Raw genomic sequence first — 11,406 nt, forward strand, 5'->3', positions numbered from 1 at the left:
AACACTCTGCAGTCATCTCATAACATTCCTATCTCTGAGCAACAAAATTTTGACTACATAAAAACTTTTTGTGAGAAACACTATCCTAAACCCTCTAGTTCTTCAATGACCATATTCGAACACATCTGCCTTAAAAACCCGAGAGGAAGAGGTCTTATCTCTCTAATATATGTGTAACGGAACAGGACACCCCTGACTGGGTACCTCCGATGAAAGATGCTCCTAGTGCTTCCCGAGGGGCTCCAAGCACTCCACCAGACACCGTAACCACTTCAGACCCCACGAACCGCCGCAGCTTGGTTAGGGTCTTGCAATCTCCTGCCCACCTTGGACCTCCCACAAAGCTCCAGGTTCCTGTGGGTGAACCTCCTTTCCCCAGAGAGTGCAGCACGAACAAGCTCTACACAAGCTCTTACAAGAGCTTAGTGATTCTGTAAGGGAGTATGGAGGACCATAGCAATCCCTTGCAGCAGATTCCCCCAATAAGAGACAAGACTCTAGATTGAGGGTGAAGAACTAACTCTCTTTATTGAACAGACTTATATACAGTTTTCACCCACAAGGTTACTGCCTAGGTGGACCTGGTTGAAGACTGGACGTGATATTCACAATCCAATAGGAACAGAGTTTTACACTCTCATACAGTGTACACAAAAATATACAATGTGGGACAATCCCCCCTCCCCCTTAGCATCCAATCCACATACTGTACCTATAAGTTTCTCTTAAGGCAGACAGACAGAACAATGGGAGGTCATTAACACTTAACAATGCGAAAGGGCAATCCACATTCCCTCCCAATACACAACAAAAGGAAAACCTGTCTGACATTGAAAGATATGTAATATACACAGCATTTAGGAAGAACAGATTTCATGGCAAATGGGAATAAATCTTAATATTCCTATATGGAGATATTGCTGGCAAATATGACCATCCCATCTGAAGCAATTCAACCCATTAATCATCTGTCTTTAACTTCCAGTGACGGTGAATACTGTCACAATATGTTATGCTGAATACCTCTCCTCATGTTGATAAACTTCCCTATATGCAAATATGGGAAACAGAACTTAATACCCAATTATCCCCCTCTAAGTGGTCTACAATGTGGACCAACCTGAGAAGGTGCACTAAGTCTCTGAACGTCAGAGAGACAGCGGTGAAACTTTTTGCTAGGTGGTATTATACACCGGCTCAATAAAATACATTCTATCCTGATACTTCTCCGGACTGCTTTAGAGGTTGTGCATCCCCAGATACTCTCTCACATATATTCTGGAGCTGCGACAAGCTTTCTCATACATGGAAAGAGGTATTCACTCTGATTAATAAATTAGCTGCTAAAGACATTACACTCTCATTTCTCAATTGTCTTTTATTTTATAATATCCCAGACATACAACCCCCCTTATGCAGTTAATTCACACCATATGTGTTGTCACACTTTGGACTATAGCTTTCCATTGGAAGAAAAATTCTGTACCATTCTCACAGATCTTATCAAGAATTGAAGAAATTAGACTCATGGAAAATATTTTTCACACATTGAATAACACAAAGAAACTTTTTGATCTAAAATGGAATCCATGGTATATTTACAAAAATTCACCAGATGCATAGACTACACGCCTATATACAGTATTACCATATCGTACCTTCGTTTTATTCTCTTTTTCTAACAAAATACTCCTACCCATTACTTTCTAATGTTTACTTTTATTTTTATTTTTTTGTTTTTTTTTATTGGCACTTTACATTATACAACTATGACACATATATAAAACAACTTGATATTGTAACAGATCCCCAGTACTTGGACCAAGTATTTCTGTCTTAGGTCCCCAGAATCTCCAGTGATGCAGTCCTGGCCCCTCAATTCCCCCCAAACATCAGCCTCCAGCTTGATGAAGGTTAAAACAAATGACACTTTATTCACCAACTCAACTTCCAATATATATCCAGTTTTAGGAGCTTGATTACATCATGCAAATGTATTGGATACAGAACATAATTAACATACCTGGCCATCTGGACAGACACAGGTGAATAAGACTGCAACATTACCATAATTAATTCAACAAACCACAAACCCAAAACATAGCCGAATACACAGTCCTAGAAGTGTGAACACACTTAACCTCTAAACAGATGAAAGCAGGAGACATAGGCTCTCAGACAGCCCGTCCCCAATTTCAACACACCTTATTAGAACTGTCAATACACATCCCCCAGTATACTAAAGCTGAGTCTAATGTCATTAGCATCTGTTTAGTCTCTCATGGTGTGAAGTCCTTTGCAGCTTAGGCCCAAAGTCTGTGTCGCTTGGGGTGACAGGGACTTGAATTCAAAGTAACAGTACTCCAAGGGTCCCCCCGCATACACCCCCAACCAGAGCCACGCTCCCCTACAAGCCAGGGCCATAGTCCGTGGGCAGGAGGCTGGCGTCCACACTCCTCCAGTAGCCCGTGGCGAACGTTCCAGCAAATGGGCGTTCGTCACAGATATGTTTGCCATAATCTAAGGATATAAAAAGTATGACCGTACCAAAGACTGAACAAATAATATTTTGTTTACTATCTGCAATGTTTTGCTTATATTTGAAAACCGTGTCAGTTTTTGTCATATAATACGATCTTTGTATTGCAGATTATTTTTTCAATAATAGTAAAACAGGGGAGTCATACCAGGATCAGCCACAAGGAGGCAGCAGAGTGTCGGTAATATTATGTGTATAGTAATACAGGAGAGTCATACCAGGATCAGCCACAAGGAGGCAGCAGAGTGTCAGTAATATTATGTGTATAGTAATACAGGAGAGTCATACCAGGATCAGCCACAAGGAGGCAGCAGAGTGTCAGTAATATTATGTGTATAGTAATACAGGGGAGTCATACCAGGATCAGCCACAGGGAGGCAGCAGAGTGATGGTAATATTATGTGTATAGTAATACAGGGGAGTCATACCAGGATCAGCCACAAGGAGGCAGCAGAGTGTCGGTAATATTATGTGTATAGTAATACAGGGGAGTCATACCAGGATCAGCCACAAGGAGGCAGCGGAGTGATGGTAATATTATGTGTATAGTAATACAGGAGAGTCATACCAGGATCAGCCACAAGGAGGCAGCAGAGTGTCGGTAATATTATGTGTATGGTAATACAGAGGAGTCATACCAGGATCAGCCACAAGGAGGCAGCAGAGTGTCGGTATTATTATGTGTATAGTAATACAGGGGAGTCATACCAGGATCAGCCACAAGGAGGCAGCAGAGTGTCAGTAATATTATGTGTATAGTAATACAGGGGAGTCATATCAGGATCAACCACAAGGAGGCAGCAGAGTGACGGTAAAATTATGTGTATAGTCATACAAGGGAGTCATACCAGGATCAACCACAAGGAGGCAGCAGAGTGATGGTAATATAATGTGTATAGTAATACAGGAGAGTCATACCAGGATAAGCCACAAGGAGGCAGCAGAGTGTCGGTAATATTATGTGTATAGTATTACAGGGGAGTCATACCAGGATCAGCCACAAGGCAGCAGCAGAGTGTCAGTAATATTATGTGTATAATAATACAGGGGAGTCATACCAGGATCAGCCACAAGGAGGCAGCAGAGTGTCGGTAATATTATGTGTATAGTAATACAGGGGAGTCATACCAGGATCAGCCACAAGGAGGCAGCAGAGTGTCAGTAATATTATGTGTATAGTAATACAGGGGAGTCATACCATGATCAGCCACAAGGAGGCAGCAGAGTGTCAGTAATATTATGTGTATAGTAATACAGGAGAGTCATACCAGGATCAGCCACAAGGCAGCAGCAGAGTGTCGGTAATATTATGTGTATAGTAATACAGGGGAGTCATACCAGGATCAGCCACAAGGAGGCAGCAGAGTGTCGGTAATATTATGTGTATAGTAATACAAGGGAGTCATACCAGGATCAGCCACAAGGAGGCAGCAGAGTGTCGGTAATATTATGTGTATAGTAATACAGGGGAGTCATACCAGGATCAGCCACAAGGCGGCAGCAGAGTGTCGGTAATATTATGTGTATAGTAATACAGGAGGAATCATACCAGGATCAGCCACAAGGAGGCAGCAGAGTGCCGGTAATATTATGTGTATAGTAATACAGAGGAGTCATACCAGGATCAGCCACAAGGAGGCAGCAGAGTGTCGGTAATATTATGTGTATAGTAATACAGGGGAGTCATACCAGGATCAGCCACAAGGAGGCAGCAGAATGTTGGTAATATTATGTGTATAGTAATACAGGGGAGTCATACCAGGATCAGCCACAAGGAGGCAGCAGAGTGTCGGTAATATTATGTGTATAGTAATACAGAGGAGTCATACCAGGATCAGCCACAAGGAGGCAGCAGAGTGTCGGTAATATTATGTGTATAGTAATACAGGGGAGTCATACCAGGATCAGCCACAAGGAGGCAGCAGAGTGTCAGTAATATTATGTGTATAGTAATACAGAGGAGTCATACCAGGATCAGCCACAAGGAGGCAGCAGAGTGTCGGTAATATTATGTGTATAGTAATACAGGGGAGTCATACCAGGATCAGCCACAAGGAGGCAGCAGAGTGTCAGTAATATTATGTGTATAGTAATACAGGGGAGTCATATCAGGATCAACCACAAGGAGGCAGCAGAGTGACGGTAAAATTATGTGTATAGTCATACAAGGGAGTCATACCAGGATCAACCACAAGGAGGCAGCAGAGTGATGGTAATATAATGTGTATAGTAATACAGGAGAGTCATACCAGGATAAGCCACAAGGAGGCAGCAGAGTGTCGGTAATATTATGTGTATAGTATTACAGGGGAGTCATACCAGGATCAGCCACAAGGCAGCAGCAGAGTGTCAGTAATATTATGTGTATAATAATACAGGGGAGTCATACCAGGATCAGCCACAAGGAGGCAGCAGAGTGTCGGTAATATTATGTGTATAGTAATACAGGGGAGTCATACCAGGATCAGCCACAAGGAGGCAGCAGAGTGTCAGTAATATTATGTGTATAGTAATACAGGGGAGTCATACCAGGATCAGCCACAAGGCAGCAGCAGAGTGTCGGTAATATTATGTGTATAGTAATACAGGGGAGTCATACCAGGATCAGCCACAAGGAGGCAGCAGAGTGTCGGTAATATTATGTGTATAGTAATACAAGGGAGTCATACCAGGATCAGCCACAAGGAGGCAGCAGAGTGTCGGTAATATTATGTGTATAGTAATACAGGGGAGTCATACCAGGATCAGCCACAAGGCGGCAGCAGAGTGTCGGTAATATTATGTGTATAGTAATACAGGAGGAATCATACCAGGATCAGCCACAAGGAGGCAGCAGAGTGCCGGTAATATTATGTGTATAGTAATACAGAGGAGTCATACCAGGATCAGCCACAAGGAGGCAGCAGAGTGTCGGTAATATTATGTGTATAGTAATACAGGGGAGTCATACCAGGATCAGCCACAAGGAGGCAGCAGAATGTTGGTAATATTATGTGTATAGTAATACAGGGGAGTCATACCAGGATCAGCCACAAGGAGGCAGCAGAGTGTCGGTAATATTATGTGTATAGTAATACAGAGGAGTCATACCAGGATCAGCCACAAGGAGGCAGCAGAGTGTCGGTAATATTATGTGTATAGTAATACAGGGGAGTCATACCAGGATCAGCCACAAGGAGGCAGCAGAGTGCCGGTAATATTATGTGTATAGTAATACAGGGGAGTCATACCAGGATCAGCCACAAGGAGGCAGCAGAGTGTCGGTAATATTATGTGTATAGTAATACAGAGGAGTCATACCAGGATCAGCCACAAGGAGGCAGCAGAGTGTCAGTAATATTATGTGTATAGTAATACAGGGGAGTCATACCAGGATCAGCCACAAGGAGGCAGCAGAGTGACGGTAATATTATGTGTATAGTAATACAGGAGAGTCATACCAGGATCAGCCACAAGGAGGCAGCAGAGTGTCAGTAATATTATGTGTATAGTAATACAGGGGAGTCATACCAGGATCAGCCACAAGGAGGCAGCAGAGTGTCGGTAATATTATGTGTATAGTAATACAGGGGAGTCATACCAGGATCAGCCACAAGGCGGCAGCAGAGTGTCGGTAATATTATGTGTATAGTAATACAGGAGGAATCATACCAGGATCAGCCACAAGGAGGCAGCAGAGTGACGGTAATATTATGTGTATAGTAATACAGGAGAGTCATACCAGGATCAGCCACAAGGAGGCAGCAGAGTGTCAGTAATATTATGTGTATAGTAATACAGGGGAGTCATACCAGGATCAGCCACAAGGAGGCAGCAGAGTGTCAGTAATAATATGTGTATAGTAATACAGGGGGGTCATACCAGGATCAGCCACAAGGAGGCAGCAGAGTGCCGGTAATATTATGTGTATAGTAATACAGGGGAGTCATACCAGGATCAGCCACAAGGAGGCAGCAGAGTGTCGATAATATTATGTGTATAGTAATACAGGAGAGTCATACCAGGATCAGCCACAAGGAGGCAGCAGAGTGATGGTAATATTATGTGTATAGTAATACAGGGGGAGTCATACCAGGATCAACCACAAGGTGGCAGCACAGCGAATGTTCCCATCTTATTTTCTACTGCGCATGCCCAAGCCGCCATTTTATTCTAATTACAGCGGTCTTTAGAAAGATGGCGGCAGCAGCGGACAGGTTCCAATGTTCTTCCTCATCCACATTTCCGCTTCCATTTTCAGTAAATATAAAGGAGGAAATCCTCCATAAATGGCGGCCTAGCCGTCCTATAGAGCCCGGGGTCATTGTGGGAAAGTTGGAATCCAGGCGGTTTATTTTCTCTATAACAAATCTAAGTCAGCTTCCAAGTCCAATAAACCTTATAAACTGTCCAATAGGAATGGGGGCGGAGCCTGGAAACATTCCCCGCCCCTGTAAAACACGGCTCCCTATCACGTCCGCTCGGACATGACCACGCCCACCGCAGTGATTGGCGCTCTATCTAACTTCTGACAGGACAAAACTAACTATGAGGAAAAAATGTCAGAGATGGCCGCCATATTACTGATGACCAGAGCATTCACTGCTCTCCAAAATGGCCGCTGCTCTGGACATGTGCAGTACACTAAGCAGAAATGTCCGCAGCGCCGCCATTTTTCTGAAGACCTAAACAATGTTCTAATCTAAAATGGCGGCGGACTGGGCATGCGCTGTATCTCATTCATACACTGCCATCTGCTGGCTGATCCTGGTAGCGCTCACATTGATTTTCAGTACACGGAATCAGTACACTGTACACTGCTACTCTGCTGCCGCCTTGTGGATGAATGTGGTAGCACTTCGCACAATCTACGCACACTCTGTGACAGTAAAATGCTGCCATCTGGTGGCTGAACATGGTATGACTTCCCGCATAGAATATTATATTTCCGTTGGTGATTCGGTGTTTCACTTCAGTCAACGGCAGGTGTGGGGATTTCCACGCTTTCGCAATGGTTTGTTTAGCCGCTGTTGTGACCTGGAGGAACAGTTTGTGGCAGAATTTGGACACATTATCCGGTTTTACATTCAAGAGAGCCAGTAGAGGGTCAGACGAGATCGGAACGTCCATCAGGGTGGAGAGAATATGGAAGACGGCCTGCCAAAACTTTTGCACCAATGGGCAAGTCCACCAAATGTGCAAGTGTGTGCCTAGCTCCAGGCAACCTCGAAAGCATGTTGCAGAGTAGGAGGGTGAAAATTGTGCAATGCGTGCGGGTACTAAATACCACCGCATCAGAACTTTGTAGTTTGTTTCCGAGGCTACTATATTTTGTGAGGCCGTCTTCGTTGATTGCCAGATTTTGGACCAATCTTCAACATCTATGGCGGACCCAAGATCCTGTTCCCACTTAGTAGTATACGCGGGTGGAGTGCGGTCGGGGGAGTCAGTGCGTCTGGTGTATAACGAGGATATGAGGCCCCGGGCATGTGGGTCATGGAGGCAAGTGTGTTCAAAAGAAGTCATGTTGGGTAAGGAAGAGTCAGTGTGGATACATTTGGCCAGGAAGTGCTTAATTTGTAGGTAGCGAAAGATTTCCGAGTTCGGTATATTGTGAGATTCACAAAGCGTTGGAAAAGGCTTAAAGGAGTTGAATGTGATCATGGAATGTGCTCTGAGAAGGCCAGCGGTCACCCAGTTACGGAATGCCAATGGGGTTTCCCAGGCTGGGGGGAAGGATGGGTTGTGTAGAAATGAAAGCAGGGGGTTGTGGGGGGATTGGAGCTGAAACTTAAATTTAAGGGTATCCCAAAGACGCAGGGAATGACACAGGATAGGATTCGAAACAGACCAACGGTCCGACGGTGTCAGCCATAATAAATTAGCCACAGAGAGGGGATCGCATTCGACCGCTTCGAGGGGCACCCAAAGGGGGATTTCATGAGCAGCATGCCACTTAGTCAGCTGGGCTAATTGGGCCGCCTGATAGTACTTGGCGTATTGTGGGAGACCCAAACCGCCTTGTAGTTTGTGAAGATGGAGGATTCGGCGTGAAACTCTAGGTCTGGTCTTACCCCAGACATAGGAGAAAGTTCATCGTTGTATTTGACGGAGGTAGTAAGAGGGGACACCAATAGGTAGCACTCGAAAGAGATACAAGATTTTAGGCAGGATAGCCATTTTGGTTACAGTAATGCGTCCCATCCAGGCAAGAGGCAGGGAAGACCATGAGTTCATCAATTTCGTTAGGTGAAGTAGCATGGGTGGATAGTTGGCTGTAAAAAGCTCCCGGGGGTCTGCTGTCAACTTAATTCCTAGATAGGGCAGGTAGCTGGTCGCCCAGGAAAAGGTGAGTACCGTTCGTAAGTGGGAGAGGAGAGGGGGGGGGGGGGTAAGGAGACATTGAGCGCTTTCGATTTTGTGGGATTAACAACTAGGCCAGAGATTTTCGCGAACTGTGTCAGGGTAAGAAGAAGATTAGGGGCAGAGGTGAGAGGGGACGTGAGGAACAAGAGGATATCATCTGCGAACAGACATAGTTTGTGGTGATGACCACCCAGTTCAAGGCCTTTGATATCAGCATATATAGAAGACAAGATGCCTCCTCTGTTGCGGTGTGCGCTTAGAAGCAGCGTGCGTCCCAACCGCCGGATGTGCGTTCCAAGCCTTCGGGTCAGTAGATGGAAGTGATGTAATTACGCTCTTGACACGTTTCGTCACACTGACGTTATCTGGAGTAGCCAAGAGAGGAGGTTGCGGCTCCTATGCCATACAGGCATGTGATACTTTAAACTGTTATGTGAGTACTTGTCTTCACTTATTTAATAAAGGATTTTAAGAGATACTTCACTATTGGAGGCATCTTTTCTTCTATATATGCCCTGGGGAGGTTCTGGCTATTTCCCATGATATCGATGCTGGAAGCCACTGCATAGTGCTTTGGAGTGACCAAGTGGACTGGGAGAGGACGAGTAGGAATAGGGACAGGAGCGCTGGTGCATGGGAGCGATCCCCTAATATCGGTTCGCGATCCACCCCTGTAGGGGTATTCGATTCTGGTAAGCGTGGGACCTCAGGAGAGGGGGAGCACCTTACTTTCTCGCCCATTCACGGCACTCCGGGCTATTATTAAGAGCACCTTAATATTGGTGTATGGACTCTGCACTACTAAGAGTGGTTGGACACTTTTTGCACTTTTCACTGATTGTTGGATCAGCACATATTTATTATTGGACTTCTATACATCCATATTTACATATATTTATTTATACCGCTGGATTTGCACATATTTATATTGTTGGATTTGCATATAATTAGAGTTCAATTTATATGCGGGGTATATTTCTATTTGTACACTAAATTTATACGTGTAGTTGTGCACTTCATCAATTATTTATTTATTACTATACAACGCACGACATTTTATTGGGCATCTATTGTCACATTTATTTGTAATTTTAGTTCTTTTTTTGCAGTTTGCACATTTTTATGTACCATTACGGACACATACATCATTTTTATTAATTCAAATATAAATTCTGGGTGAACACACCTGCTGCACATAGCACCTTTATATTTTTTGTCACCTTTGTTTATAGGAGCATTTGTACACAGGCACAGTATATGCTCCTTGTTGGTATACACGCCATACATAAGACTTCATTTTAGTCTTTTATACATGTATATATTTTGAAATCCACCTTCAACTGCTTTTATATAGGTTGACTCCACACAATAACAGAGACTCATTATCACGAGACAAGACACTTTATTTATTTACCCCATATCCTACATCTGGCAGCGCCAATCACTTCCCCTTCCACCTTCTATGGGAATGGGCATGCGCAATAGTATGCATGATGACAACTCTGCTGCCCCCTTGTGGCTGATCCTGGTATGACTCTCCCTTTATTACTATACACATAATATTACCAACACTCTGCTGCCTCCTTGTGGCTGATCCTGGTATGACTCCCCTGTATTACTATACACATAATATTACCATCACTCTGCTGCCTCCTTGTGGCTGATCCTGGTATGACTCTCCTGTATTACTATACACATAATATTACCGACACTCTGCTGCCTCCTTGTGGCTGATCCTGGTATGACTCCCCCTGTATTACTATACACATAATATTACCGACACTCGGCTGCCTTCTTGTGGCTGATCCTGGTATGACTCCCCCTGTATTACTATACACATAATATTACCGACACTCTGCTGCCTCCTTGTGGCTGATCCTGGTATGACTCCTCTGTATTACTATACACATAATATTACCGACACTCTGCTGCCTCCTTGTGGCTGATCCTGGTATGACTCCCCCTGTATTACTATACACATAATATTACCGTCATTCTGCTGCCACCTTGTGGCTGATCCTGGTATGACTCTCCTGTATTACTATACACATAATATTACTGACACTCTGCTGCCGCCTTGTGTCTGATCCTGGTATGACTCCCCCTGTATTACTACACACATAATATTACCGACACTCTGCTGCCTCCTTGTGGCTGATCCTGGTATGACTCCTCTGTATTACTATACACATAATATTACCATCACTCTACTGCCTCCTTGTGGCTGATCCTGGTATGACTCCCCCTGTATTACTATACACATAATATTACCATCACTCTACTGCCTCCTTGTGGCTGATCCTGGTATGACTCCTCTGTATTACTATACACATAATATTACCGACACTCTACTGCCTCCTTGTGGCTGATCCTGATATGACTCCCCTGTATTACTATACACATAATATTACCGACACTCTGCTGCCTCCTTGTGGCTGATCCTGGTATGACTCCCCTATATTACTATACACATAATATTACCGACACTCTGCTGCCTTCTTGTGGCTGATCCTGGTATAACT

Source organism: Pelophylax lessonae (assembly GCF_965119305.1).
Source record: "Pelophylax lessonae genome assembly, chromosome: 1".
Classification (NCBI taxonomy): domain Eukaryota; kingdom Metazoa; phylum Chordata; class Amphibia; order Anura; family Ranidae; genus Pelophylax; species Pelophylax lessonae.